The sequence below is a fragment of the Adelges cooleyi genome, unplaced genomic scaffold, assembly GCF_023614345.1.
Source record: "Adelges cooleyi isolate 19-005CV unplaced genomic scaffold, UGA_ACOO_1.1 ACOO_flye_CR_arks_rails_tigmint_CR_PRNA_23, whole genome shotgun sequence".
Lineage (NCBI taxonomy): Eukaryota > Metazoa > Arthropoda > Insecta > Hemiptera > Adelgidae > Adelges > Adelges cooleyi.
The window spans coordinates 14,242,901-14,258,628 of NW_026095893.1; the positions used below are offsets into that span (position 1 = coordinate 14,242,901).

The window sequence follows — 15,728 nt, forward strand, 5'->3', positions numbered from 1 at the left end:
TGTATACCTACTTGGAAAGTAAAAAATATAAACAACAGTTTTAATGCCGCCAACTGAAAGTCAATTTTAGGCAGTGAACGAATGTTAAAGAAATGTATTTCCACGATGTATGTATCAATAATATGTTACAATATCAGTTAATTTCAATTTTACGATGGACGTTGAAGAAGTAAGTCATACAAATAAAATACAAGCTATGTTAGATATTATTTTAATTGTATTACACTTATAAAACATGTGTCATTAACGTTTTGTGTTAAAATACTAGAACTTATTAATGAAAAACGTTCATATTAGTCAATCAAATAAACTTCAAACCGATTAATAAGTTATCTGTGAAAAGAGAAATTGTGATAATTGCAAATCTGACAAAAGAAGAGATTACCTAATGATCACTTGAATATATTTCATGAGCTTTTACGCCATACGAGTTTCACCGGCAATGTTTATCTCTTTTAAGCATCAAGAAAATGTATATTCTAAGCGCAACATAGTTTTCACTTACTGAAAGCGTTTAGAGCAACGTCGTAAAGTGCCAAATGTATTTCAGGAAGGAAACCTTTGCGATCGTTAACTGAATGGCGTGGACAGAGCTAAATCATATGATTTATTGTGCGATATACCGTACTTAAGCGTGAAGAAGGAGAGGCGTATATGTACTCGGAATAAAAACGTTACGGGTTCTGCCTAAAAACATCATCAGAGTACCTAAATATATGAAACATACAATTTACTCACACTATTGTAAGCATTATTAATTGTTGTTTTTATAGAGATTTCATAATTTTATGTCATGATGATTTTGGACACTTTATAACTTCTGAAAACTTCAGACGGTTTGAGCCATTTAATCATAACGGTCAAAGCTGGACGATTTGTTACATAACGGTTAAATGTTTAGACATAAAGTAGGCTATATCGTTGGAACGAGCGACCGAGAGGATAAAATAATATTATATAAGAAAAAATAAGCATAAATGGAAAACCAAACGGTTTTGAGAAACATTCTGAAATGTTCAACAGGTATTTTATATAACTGTACATAGACACATTTTTAGCTATAATAAATGTTTCATAGAAAAAAATAATAATTATTAAAATTTTGAAAGCCATGAAAATGTTGACGCTTCGTAATAAAATTCCAACATATTTAAAACTAGTATTCGAATTTAACGAATTACTTAACAAAAAAATATGATAACTTTATTTGAATAAAAAAACTTACAGTTGTGATTACGTTACATTAAGAAAACACCACGTCCTTTCTTGTTATTCAAGACGTATCTCCGAGAAATACAATTGTTTAACACGTGTACTGAAAACATTGTAGATCTCGATTTTACCGACATCCTTAGCTTAGTAGGTCCTAATACCTACCGAATTCTATAGTAAAATTCGCTGAAAAACTAAACAACTGCGGTGGCAAAAAAATGAAAATCGCATAACTCACTAACGGTTTGTATGCGGTAGACTGCATGCTAAAATCTTAAAGACAAACAATATTGTTTTTATTTATTTTGGTTTCGACACACAGTTGAGAAATATATTGGTTTTATAACCATTTGTCGTTTTGTTTACTCAGCGCGCGCGGCCATCTTTCGAATCCAAATAAAAAGGGTTGTTTTATTTTAAGTGTCTGGACACAATGTCTAAAAGGTAGATTCGAAATATTATCTAAATTTGATCATTACAATTATAATAGTTATAATCTAACATACCAAAATTATTGTAGAATGGTTATTTGAATGTTACAATATGTATGTATTGGGTCGTTCCACGTGAAATCACCTAATGGGTGTGCGACTATACTTCAAAAGTGTTTGAAATTGTTATCACACATTCTTTATAGGTCCTTAATAACAAACAAATTTTTTTTTTGACCTAGCTAGGTCAATTTTTCAAAAAAAATATCCACAAACACCTCATGTTCCCGACTCTTTAGTGCCGATAATGGTATAGACATGAAACCTGCATAGTTAAAATTCTAAAACATAAAACATTTTAAAACTGTTTTTATTTTATAAAATTCAAGCTATATTCTTATGAAAACTTTTCGTTTAAGCTTACCACTTATGTTTGAACCCGTAAATAAAAAGCAAAAAAAAACTTAATTGTTTCAAAGATGATATTGGGTCATAAGAACAAAGCTTGAATTATAAAAAATTGTTTGTTATTAAGGACCGATAAAGAATGAATGATAAAAATTTCAAACATTTTTGAAGTATAGTCGCACACCCATTAGGTGATTTCACGTGGAATGACCCAGAAGAGCCCTCGAAATTAATTGTATTGATAAAATTAATTTAATTGCAATTATTCTTAGAAAATATTAAGTATTTTTGATTACAATTTAGAACAATAGCATAAAACATTCCTATGCTATCATCAGACCACTTAGGAAACAATCACTCGTTAAGTCGATAGTGAATATTAAATAATTAAAACATTTTTGTTGATTACCACTAGCGTGACCTAAAAATCTGCCTACAATCAACTAGAAACTTAATACAAAAAATAACTCAAACGATTTTAGGACTCCTGAAATTAGTAATTATTAATTATATTTAAAGGATAAAATTCAACTTTCATCTTATGATTTAAAAATATTATGAGTGTAAAACTGTTAAAGTAGTTTAATTTAATGAATCAATCGTTAAATAATTTCTGTATATATTAAAGCACTTCGCTACAAAAAACGATTTTACAAACAATTTTTTAAAAAATCATAGTGTTTAGTAGACAGTCATAGGTTTTTTTATGTCAACATATTATACAATATTATATTTACAACGAAGATAAATTGCATATTAGAATGGATACAAAGCCATGGTTAAAAAATAGGATAGGGCTCGAAAATCAAACATACGGTTCGACGGACAACGACTCGAACAGACCAAATTGGATTAAAAGCTTTGTACTATGAATAATGTAGAAGCTATAATCCAGTAAGCCACTCGAAAGCGTAGAATTAATACGATAATACAAATGTTGATATAAAAGGTTATAAGTTATAACAAATTCTAGTTATAATTCCTGATTTGTATTGTATTTACTATTCTGAGATAAAAACATATTATTACTTTCAAACCAGGCCGCTAACCTTTTTGACTGTATCGAGTAAATTTGAGCTGTTGAAATGTTTGAAAATAATGACCAATGTAATGACAATGTATAGTGGAATCACAATAGTCAAAAGGTGTAGTCTATGAAAGCAATTTAGTCGACAATGTATTCTGAATAGATCTCTGGAGTATATTTTTTTGAAATGAGACTTAAACCGGAGATAAAATCAATTTTAATGCGCTTGAGTTGTTTAATTGTTTGATCAGGCAAACATTTTATAAAGCGCCACTGTACGTTCCTTTCAAGCCAGTAGCAATCGTTGCAATATATTGTATTAGCAATAATGAAATTCCTTTACAGTTTAATGGCAACATATTTTTCTTGTTAACAACAACTTGGGTTCTCGTGTGGAATTTTGGAAGATTGTAACAAATCGACGCATTAACCACACGATTGAAGATGAAATCTTGAGAGGCTTGACCCTTGGACGGGTTAGCCGCGCGAATAGTATGTCTTGTCATAAGCGCGCACATAAATTTTACCCGAAAAACGGGTATGACAGTAGCTGGTTGTACGCAAAATCGTGTAAAATGCAAAAAGACCCACCCTTCTCAGTGCACTTGGAAACGCCGACCTGCACCATGGGAAAATATTATCACATTAATCATTAACAGTAAACACCGTTCACCAAAGTGCGCGCGTTACCGTCCCGTCAAAATCTATTTGCACCGTTGTGATCAACCGATGCACAACTGGAAATCACAACCAAAGATTATCTTTGGACATCTCGAAAGACGTTACCATAATCAGTAAAATCGGTTTCGTCAAATCTAGTCACGATCCAATTAGATGGAAGCTTGTCCCGTCCTTCTTGTTGTTGTCTGATGTCCCGTTTAATTAAGTGTACCTTATAATTATTTGGATTTTCGTTAACGTGCGGACAAAAAAAAAAAAAAAAAAGAAGTAATTAATGATTAAACATTTTCTTTGTGAATTAACGACGGCCGTCAAGGAACGCTGTTCGATCGAGTTTTGCATAATTATTATATAATGATCATTCCGTCTCTCGTTACCGCTCCAATAATTTAGTTCATCCGTTTCTCTAAAACTGTATTCATCTAATCTCATTTTCTTTTCAAGCGTTTATTACGCATGCACACTGTGTATTAACTGATTGGAAAGCTATTAATGAAATAATTCTGATCACGGCAGGAGTCCTCAATGTTTGATAAAGCACAACTTGATCTAGTCTATACGAGAAAATCGTTGATTTGGCATACCATTACAACAAAGTTTATATTTTTATACAATGAATGAGGGGATTGCATGCGGTTTGATTACCAAATTTGAAATTTTATATAATGTCCAAACGTGTTTTATACATAGTAGAAATGAGGCACCTAGTTTCAAAACCAGCTATACAATTTTTGAAAATTTCCACAAAACAACAAACAATTTCTTTAGATAGAACCAACCAAGGTTTTTAAACAAACACAGTTTGAATTATTTATATTCTTTATTTGATATTCTATAACAGTTTTACATAACATGTAATACATTGTGGTCACTTAAAAAACAAACATGTTGTCAAAATGTCTTAGGGCTAGTTTTGAAACTAGATGCCTCAAATAAGATATCAAACAAGCACGCTGACCGATTTCAAGTAAACTTCATGACGAATTCAAATACGTTTTCAGATTACTTATCGGATCACTGGTTCAGCCTGTGCGATGGAACAAAAAATGTATATTTTATTAACTAAAATGAGGTTTACTCATAGACAAAATGATTTAAATAAAAAATAATACCATGAAGCTTGTACAAATTAATTGGTAAATTAATCGATATAGTCGAAATTTATTAAAACCACTTTTTTTCTTAAATATTGCCTATACAAAACTTCTTAAAAACCAACCGCATGCAATTCCCTTAAGGGTTTTTTTTCTGTTTCATAATAAATTAATTTGCCTTGAACAGATCTACCTATTTTATCGAAAGAAAACATATTTTTTTTCAAATTCTCTGATATTTCTTATTTGGTTTGCTATACGCGTATCTGAACCACCTATAGTTATTGTAGAAACGTCTTATTCAGACTTATTAACTTTGGGGTAGCCTACTATGTATATTATAATGCTCCATCAAAACAATATAAATACCTGGACAATCCAACGATTTCACCCTCCATATTATTTTAGCTAAATAATAATGCATGTTGATTATTATTTTTTTACAATTTCATGTTGTTTAAATTTTCAACCGGTGCATCCATATAAAATATTAACTCTGAATTGTCATTTGGCGTTATAGGTTTTATTAAATTACTTTCAATAAAATTGTTCGCGTCCTATAAATCCTCGACAGTTAATGAATAATACAATTACGGCGTAATTAATGTTAGAAAATCCGTTGTCAGTGTTAATCCAATCTTAGTACATTTACAGTTTGTAATTAGTTTACAGGTTTTATTAAAATCCAGTATACTCCAACAGTGATGTCGGTTCCCGATTGTATTCATTTTTTTTTTTTTTTATAATAATTGTTTAACGTCATTTATCCCCACAGACGGCTGTTGCGTGTACTCGAATACAAGGAAAACGAGTTAAAATATTTTGACGATTGCAACCGTCTGCTTTATTATTAAACTCGGCTCACATTTATTAATATGATGTTTACAGCATAATGTATAATATATTTTCTATACGTCAGTCAGTAAACATGTCAGCCGCGTAGGCAGAAATGAGCCTGAAAAATGTTTTAAATAAACTAATTTTAGTTTTAATGCGAGCCTGAGAATCTATATTGATACATATAATACCATCTCTTTGAATGAATAATTTATGACTTTATGTATCAAGTATTCACTTGATATTAAGTATTTTCTTTTTTCTGAGCATTATTTTGAGTGACTTCTGCTAATTAGAATCTTCTATATTTTCACACTAAAATATTACAATAAAAACATTAATTAAATTAGAAAACGTTCTAGGTAGCCAGACATTTTCCAAACTTATGTATTTCTGTATATTGGACCTTTTAATTATTTTACATAATTGTGTTGGACATTTTTAATTGAAAAGTTATTTCTTCGAAGCAGTAGTGGACAATTCAAAAGATATCATGGAAATAAAAAAAAAATATTCGTTTAACGATAATGAGTTAAGGTTTCAGTATTTTAACGCTAAAAGGAAAATACTATTTTTTTTTTGACGGGCAGGTATATCCATTGGAAAAAGTTTTTTTTCAATCACTTGATTTAACGCTTCGATTCTTACCATGCATTAAGAGGGCGTCAAAGCAAAAGTGAAACGAAACCAACGCTCAAGAGATGGCGTTATTTTCCATATCGGCGCGGCGGCGGCGGCATATAGCCACGCCCATACGAGTGCTGCGACGCTGCGCGTTGCAGCCAGTGCGGAGTAGCACATCATTCTTTTACGGACAGCCGTTCTAGTAAAAACTAATATTATGCGCGCGCAACGTATGCTCTATCACGTTGGACATTGGCGCGGCACTATAATATAACACTCGCTATTGCGCTCGCCCGCTTGTTACAAACTAGAGTATTATTTTTAATACTGTTCATTAAAATGTATGTAACATCGAACAAAATAGAAAATACAATAGCTATCATAGTTTGAATAACTTTGATAGCTTTATTACTTTTGTTGTTATGACAATATAACCTATGAATAATTTTCTTAGAAATCAGAATAAACGTATTGATACCTCGTACTTCCTTATTAGTTATTACTTATTATATGCGAATACACGTCGACCAGTTTCAAAAAGAACTTAATTATTATCTACTTTAAATCTCTACATTTTATAAAACAAATTTGTTTACTGTGTCTGTGCACGATTTTTTCAGTAAATACTGAACGAATTGTATTCTAGTATTCACTGATAAAAGGAGTGTTTCACGAGGATAGTTTAAATATAATTTGTGAGTACTTTGTGGCAGTTGTATGTATAATTCCGGGCGAAACCGGATACATGGGAAGTTGTTAGTAATGTAAAACGTCAACTTATGTTGAGTTGTATAGTTACTCGTATAAATACTCAAACATAGAAACATATAATAATAATTTAATTTGATTTAAATGATAATAAGTATAATATATATAGTTATGAAATATTTAGTATTAGTAATTATAACATAAAATATAATATTGTACCTATAAAAAACTAAAAAAAAGTATAATACATATACTACTAAGTAAAAGGCTACAAAATGAACATGTAGTTATTTTATGTATGTTATTTACATGTATGTTATTTTTATAACTATGTATTACCTCCCTTTTTTTTCTTTTATACAATCCATTATGAGTTTTGGATCTTTTATATCGTTTGTTTGCAGCCTTTTCCCGTATTGTGGATTAATAATTTCTGGGAGTAAACACTCTTTGTAGAACCTTATAATTAATAAATACAAAACTTAGTCATAATTTTATTGTTTATATTTTTTTTATAACTTACTAATTATTAATTGAAATTAACAACATTTTACAGTATATCCCTAAAGATTTGGAAATTCCTGTAAATATAAAGAATTTTCATGATATTTTAAATATATTAGGAGTACAATGTTTCATCATCAACGATAGGTTAATATTTGAAATTAAATTACCCTTATGTAATAGCGAAAATTACACCATGTACCATATTTTACCACTATATATTCCTATCAATAAGAACAACCAATTTGTCCATCTAGTTCAGCATAACAAATATTTAATTACCGATATAAAAGTAGATACGTATGTAGAAATTAATGATATAAAAAGCGTTTGTAAAATAATAGATAATTTTTTTATTTGCGAAACAGACACATAGAGTACAATAGACAGAATAAACCAAATTGTGAAATTGACCTACTTAATAATTATTATAAAATACCGTCGACTTGTAATATGTATGTTACAGAATTTACATCGGAGACGTGGTATACATCATATTTTAATAACCACTGGTATTTCGTTTGTAGTCAGCCTACTCTACTGACAATTATTTGCAAAAAATATAGTTTTATTAAAAAAATAATTATAGAAAATTCTGGCAAGTTGTGGTTAGAAAAAAACTGCATGGCCTCTACACCCAGTAGTAGTTTAAACCCCATTAGTTCGTATACCTCTAATTACAAATCCTTACCTATAATGATTTCGCTGATAGAGGATAAATGTTGTTCAGAAATAAAAAATAAAACAATTCCTAAACCCGTTCACTTAGAAGTTCTAAAAAATATAAAAATTAATGAACAGTCTTTACACAAATTAAATTTAGAGTTAGATGAGGAAGGAAAATTAGCTACAAAATTATATGATAATATATATAAATATTTAATTGATAAGGCCTTAGATTTTTCTTTTGTGACTATTTTTTTTATAATTATAATCCTTGTTTTAATACGTATAATAATATACTATAAATATTTTGTAAATAAAAAGCCAGTTTCAAATGTTCAGGTCATAGAATTAGGTAGACGTGATCCTTTGGATACCATTAATAACCCTTTAAATTATGCACCTGATAATTTTATGCGCGAAAAATAAGTCATGATGTACAACGTAAAATTAATTGTATTTTATTTTATATTTATATATCAATATATATTATTATATACCTACTATAAATGTAAAAAAAGTTTTAATTATTTTGTGTGTCAATTATAATTGAAACTATTTTATATTTTATAAATAATATATATGTATAAATGTACTTAAATTATACTTTTTTATTATAGTTGTAAATTAAATATTTTTGATCTTTTAATGTATCGTTATTTACTATCATAATACATATAAAATTACCACACTAGATTTGAGTCGATTTCACTATTTTTAGCTAAATTACAGCAAGTCTGTGTAAAAAACAAAATAATCAAAAAGAGGTACCAATACGTTTATCCAACAATGATACATTATTATAACAAAAGTAATAAAGCTATCAAAATGATTCAAACTATGTTGGATATTGTATTTTCTATTCTGTTTGTTGTTTCATACATTTGAATAAACAGTAGCTATTTTAAATACTATTCCGAGACATGCGCGCGAGCTTGCGCAATAGCGAGTGTTATAACGCAGTGCCGCAGTCAACACCTACCCGGTCTTTTTTTTTTTGTGTTTTAACATTTTTGGGGGAAAATGAGTAGATTCTTCCAAATCTTACCCCTCTATGTACCAACTATATCTAATTACTGATCGATTGATGTGCCACTCGATTAAATCGGTATATCGGGTTAAAAGTTACAGTAGTTCAAAGTTAGGTACAGCGTACGGATAGCACAGCACAGCTCACCTAACCCGGTCCGGGCTAAAAATCAGTATTTTAGAATATTATAAAGTAACAGAAATAATATCGGATATCGATAAATGCAATATAAATAATAAAAAAACTATTGTAGATAAGAGGAAATATGTAATATTATTACCTGCCGCCTAAAACCGGTTTTGGTCGTGGTCGGCGGCCGCCGCCTTCGTGTTCACGTGAATTGCAACCCGCTAGGAGCTGCCCCCACCACCACTGCCGCCGCCGCGTCACACCGCATGTGTTTTAAAGTCGCCGCTAGGATCGCCACAAACTGGCACTAATAACTACTAAAATTTGACTAAAACATGTCTCAGGATATGCAATTTTCTGAGAAACTGAGTGGTTTTAGCGCATACTTGCTTATTAACAAAATTAAAGATGAAGAGTTTATCTACATATTAACAGAGGTTTTTTTCGATAAAATGTTTTAAAACGAAGATATACGCTATTGAAAAATGAAAACTTCAAAGATCTATAACTCGGTTCCTAGTAACATAATCGAAAAAAACCTATGTTAATATGTAGATAAACTTCTAATCTTTAATTTTGTTCATTAGCAAGTATACGCTAAACCTACTCGGTTTCCCAGAAAGTTGCATATCCTGAGACATGTTTTACGCGCCGAAAAAAAGTGGTGTGACGCCCTCTTAAGACTATTAACTTAAATTGATGATTGTGTTCTTATTTCTGTTGTACAGATTAGAGAAAACGTATAACTCACTAAAAGTTTTATTGGGGAATAGGTAATGCCTATAGGCTTTAGCAAGATCAATAATAAGGACGGTCAGTGGAATAGGTACAACATTTCTAAAAGTTTGTCATCAGTGACGGCGAACTTGCAATCAAAGCAAAACTTAATCTAGGTACCTTGTGACGCCCCTAGCATTTTGTTTGTTATTCCACTGGCATGACTTTGCGAATGACAGTTGCTATCGATGGCAAAAATTCGCATCGGTCAGTGAAAAAAAAATGTTTCGGGCTAGTTGTAATTTGTGATCCAGTTTAAACAAGTTTAGATGAAAAAACTTTCGGTACGTGATACATTCGGTGTTTTACAGATCAAAAAATATATGAAAATCGAAATTTCCACAAAAACGGATAGAAGCATTACAGCTACATTGAAATAGACGAATTATCAGTAGACAGATAATTATAAAACAAATTTTTAAAAAACTTGTATGATCGAAATTTTATAATAAAAATGTATTGTGTTCATAAACACATCAATCCACAAATCGATTTCATCAGTTTTTCGATCATCAGATTAATGAATCAAATATTATTTTGTACAGACTCAGTCCAATGTACAATAAAGCATATTTATTTTCTGTAAAATTACACCCAAACTTAAAAAGTCGTCATTCCACTATAATATTATTATAGCACTTAATGAATTGTCGTTGTTATCAATATGATTTGTCTTTTGATACTTTTGTTATTCCAATAATGGTTGTTTAATAACAATAATGTATTATAGCTAAATCTTTACTGTTCCATTGTGCAACGATTTATTTCTAAATCATCGAAATCGAAAAATAACAGCCATTAAACGTTTGAAGAACTCCACTTTGATTTCGTGTAGGTAGTCCGTAAACGGTTAAGTAAACAAATGACGGCAAATTCAAGTTCTATCGGGGTACGTTTGTCATAACGTCAGCTCGAGCATCGCCTTGCCCTTCTAATTTGTTGTCTGCACAATAATAATAATTACTATGGCAGTATTATCATGCGACCGAGCGAGCGGTTGTTCCCGGGAGACAAACTGTTGCCGCCCACGAGACAACCGACTTGAGGTTTTTGTGGCTATTAATCTAGACCGCATTACCTTTTAGATGTTTTAACTCTGTAATGCAAGTTTATCGCTGACAAAATATGTTATACACGCGGGAACACAGTATTAAATATCAACGTGCCTTATCAGAGTGCTACCGCCTCCATCTCCTCGCCGGTCGGATTTATCGCGCTCCTAAGTTTATCGCCGTAACTGCACCGATGACACCGCGGGCCACATCCCACCTTCTGAGGTTCTAAGGTGGAACTTTCAACCGGAATTCCGGGAGAAGTTGTACCGGCAACGGAGTACCGCGAGGAATGTCTTTGTTCGATGATAACAACCACAATGACAATGATGATGATAATAATTATTGCGGTAATATTACCATGTGCGGTAATCGAGATGTACCCGCGACGTTGGCATTTTAATTTCATTGCCAAATGACCCGTGGCCTGAGCTACTGCTAAGACTTTAACGACTACCGTGGCTTTTGACAAGTACTGAAGTCGACGTCAAAAAGTTTTCAATCGGTTCGTCTTGATCACTAACAAGTAACACTCCTCACAGGCACAACTGTAGTGAGTGACATGTACTTTTATTTTTGAAGACATGACCAATTACATGGATATTTTCATCCTCGTTTTTGGCTATCTAAAAACTTGAAAGGATTTTTATCTATATTACAAGCTTTTTTCTTATCTATTGGGGTGATTTTTTTTTAAGTTAATCCTTGAAATCCGATTTTATTCTGAGTTAAAAAATTCATCTCAAAATATAAGAATGAATGAGGAAACATGATTTATCCACACTCTTTGTATTGTACTGAGAAATATCACCGAGAACCTAGGCACCAGAAATTGTGTTATGATGGTGTAATTTGTATTAACAATAAATATCCAATAGTTAACGTAAAACAGAAATGCGCCTTCCAATTACCAGTGTTTGTCCACCGCCGATCTTGTTCTATTTTTAATATTTTAAAATGTACATTTAAAATATGCAGATTAAAAAAAACTCGTTAAACATAAATTGTGCAGCTGGTGTTCCCAACAGGAAATATACCATCGACAATTATTAATCTGAATTTGTTGCTATTGTTTTGATATGATTTGAAATCTTCATCAACTGTGAAAAACAGCTGTGATCGTTCTAATGGACAGACGACAGCTGTTGTGTTATTAGCTTTCCACAGTACGAATGTTAAAGTTAAATCATAGTGGGGTAAGGCGGTGATAGATCTCAAAAGATTATACCGATTAAGTGTGATAAAATCCTCAAACGATTCTATACTAATATGTGAGTAGTAAACATATAATAAAAATAACAATGCAAAAATCAATATTATAAAAATCAACTATTATGTTTATAATATTATTCATTTACTATTTTGTTGTTAGGTTTCAAAATATTGTCTTCAATATACATGATAAAAATTTGAGTTTTGACTATACTTTTTCTAAAAAAATATATACTAGATATGAGTTCTAAATTTTAGGTTCTAAGCCCAAAATATTGCAAAAAAAAAAACACGAAATAATAAATAAATAAAAAGTATAAAAAATATAATAAGTAATGAGTGTAATCTTTTAAATTCATATGTAAAGTACATTTGATGATTAATTTCTGATTTCTAGTCTATTTATTATTAAATGATCTACATTGTTGTAGAAGTAAAACAAAGGGATAATAAATAAAAACACATTGTAAACCTAAATCCTTCGAACTTTAATAAAATAAATAATAGTATTTTATGAATGCAAGTAGAAAAATTATTCTTTTCAGTTTTAAAAAAATATAATTTAAACAATCAGATACATTTTTATTTTTAGTTTGAATAAAGAGGCACTATTAGAAATAATAATTATTTTTAACTCATAGCAGTGAATCTATTCTTTAACCAGATATAAATTAAATCTGATAAGCATCTCTTTAGGTTAATAGTATGCCAGTTTTTGTTCAATGTTAAAATGGATTCGAATATCGGGGCCATCTTGATAGTGGGAATACTTAAATAAACTCTATTCAAAGGAAGACTAAGTCGCGTTTCTTTATTCGCCAAAAAGTGAATAAATATTAATATAGCTGTTAAAAGTTTGTGTGTAAATGTTTTTTCTATTTTTTCTTTCTTTATATTTGGCGTTTACATTATTCTCGCGTTTGCATTTGATTAGTTTTCTATTATATTTTTTGTTATTTATTTCTCTTTATTTATTGTCCGCAGCATACTACTTCTGTCGGCTACTTGTAATATAATGTAAAATAAACGACCGAGGTCGTTTTTAAAGCAAGAGTACATTATTGCACTACGAATAGACGTGTGTTTATATATATATATATTTTTTTTTTTCAAAACGTCAATAATACCTAGTGAATAAAAAAACTTATTTGACCACAATAAAAGAAGTGTACTACGGTAAATTTTACACAATCGAAGGTTCGCGTGTTCTGTGTCACGTTATCCGATAAAATAGACCTCGGTTGACTTGAGTTGGAAAAAATAATGTCGCCTGGTATGAAGTTTAATGGCAAGATGTTTTTCTTCGGATTTCCGTTGTGAGAGGATACGGGAGAATAAGAATCATGGTCGACATGTAACGAGACACTTCCGTGTAACTTATTGAAATCAAAGACCGAAAAGTCTCGGCCGACCATCAATAACTAACTAAGCGATCACAGGTCTTTACATCATACCGGTCAACCAAGATGAAAATATCCAACTTTGTTCACATCGCTATAAGCTAATGGTACAAAAAATTCTAACAAAAATAAAACGTATTTTTTGGCGTTATTATCGAAACGAACTTAGCCAATAAGAAATTCCTTTTCGCATCACATATTTTATTTATTGTAAAATTTAGTGTGCACAAATTTGGGGTAATTTGTAAAAGGTTTAGCGATCTCGTATTTATATATTATATATTTATCAATTTTCAAGAAAAATATTCATGTACTTTTTTTTGTGGAAATTCGTTTTTTTATGTGGTGTCGGATAGGGTATGATCGAGTTTTATCGCTATTGTAAATTGTTTACACCTTTTTGTGTTTACATTAAAATAAAGTTTCTAAAGTGATAGTGTAATTTACATAATCTTAATAACGCTAGGTACTATTGAATAATAACTAAACTATAAACTTTTAATACTTTAAAAATAATTATCCAAAATTGGTTATCGACATTTTTAGTGCATTGTTCTTAATTTAAAAAGTTGTTTGAGAATGATATGGTGACTGCTGGTACGTGCGAAGATGGTAAAAGAAAAAGTTTAAAACAAAATAATTAATTTGAGAGGGGAATAGGGTGGTTAAAATCATTAGTTAAAAAAAATGTGAAAATAATATGAGAACACGTTGTATAAAAACAATATGAAAAAAATGTAATTACTTTTTACACCCAATGAGATTCTGAGTGGATAACTTAAAGAAATCACCCTGTATTCTATAAATTGCAAAACATATGCTGTTGTGTCAGCTTAAGTTGATCTCGCGTACGAAAGATATGTTGACCGTTAAGTTTAAATTAACGAAAGAGCTACATTGTCTGAACAGCTCACAACTATATTTTAATCTAGATAATTTTTCAGTAAAATTTAATACACAAATTAAATAATACACAGTTTGAGACAATTCCTTAATACGTTTATTAAGTGGAAAATGACAGATTATATATTGAAGCAAAATGTATAATGATCATATTTACTGTGTGTAAATAATGTAATTATGAGTTAAATTGTATAATTAATTAAATTGAATGAACTACTTACTCGGGGGCGATGAAATGGAACATTGTCTTTAGTAAAATCTTATTTTGTTACTTTTAGTCATCGCGATGCTAATGCATACTTCCGTAACAACCGGAGTGTTAAGAGACACACTCGATTAAAAAATATGGCGTCTGAGCAAATGTTCGAGTTTCCAAACATAAAAAAAAGTTATAAATAATGAATTTTTAATACCTAATTTTTTCTCCTTTTAGTAATTCATGTTATATTATTTTGTGCTGTATTTATTGTTGCTATTGAAGATCGACTCTTTTTTTTTTTTTTAATCTTATATACTATTACTTTATTTAATAGTAATTTATTACTGCAATGTAATTCATACACTACAATGTACAAACAAAACTCAAAATGAGATCTTTAAAGCTAAGTGACAATCTAAATATTGCACTATAAATCTTCCCTGTTCACGCAAAACACTTAAGTCCAAAACTGGGTTTTTTGAAATATAATTTTTTTTTTTTAGTGCTATACAGGTCATTAAGGCATTTTGCACGCTTCAACCAAACTTGGAGAAGTTGGTAAGTTGGTAATGTATGGAGATACATTCTGGTCCATTGCATCCTCCAATCGCTTTGATTCATCGGTATCTGAACAGTTCACTCTATCTAACCATCGCTGGCGAGGTCTTCCCCTTATTAATATTTCTATCTGTATTCGGGTATTGTTTAACAGGTTTACCAATTGTGTTTTAACAGGTGACGGGTGAGATTTGTAGAATCATAGTTATGGACTTAATCATAAGTAAACGTGAAATTTGACAATATGAAAAAAAAACTTTACAGATACTATATAAACAT

At 30.4% G+C, this 15,728-nt stretch overlaps 2 protein-coding genes across 4 annotated transcripts in view; both read right to left on the minus strand.

The window, feature by feature from the left end:
* LOC126835626 (neuropeptide CCHamide-2 receptor-like) overlaps positions 1–15,728 on the minus strand; it is a 108,225-nt gene that overhangs the window by 20,943 nt on the left and 71,554 nt on the right. The gene's annotated exons all lie outside the window — the stretch shown is intronic.
* Positions 14,610–15,728, minus strand: part of LOC126835628 (farnesol dehydrogenase-like) — a 216,733-nt gene continuing 215,614 nt past the window's right edge. The window contains exon 7 of the transcript XR_007685228.1: positions 14,610–14,619. The gene's annotated coding sequence lies outside the window, so the exon portion shown is untranslated. The remainder of the gene's footprint in view (positions 14,620–15,728) is intronic.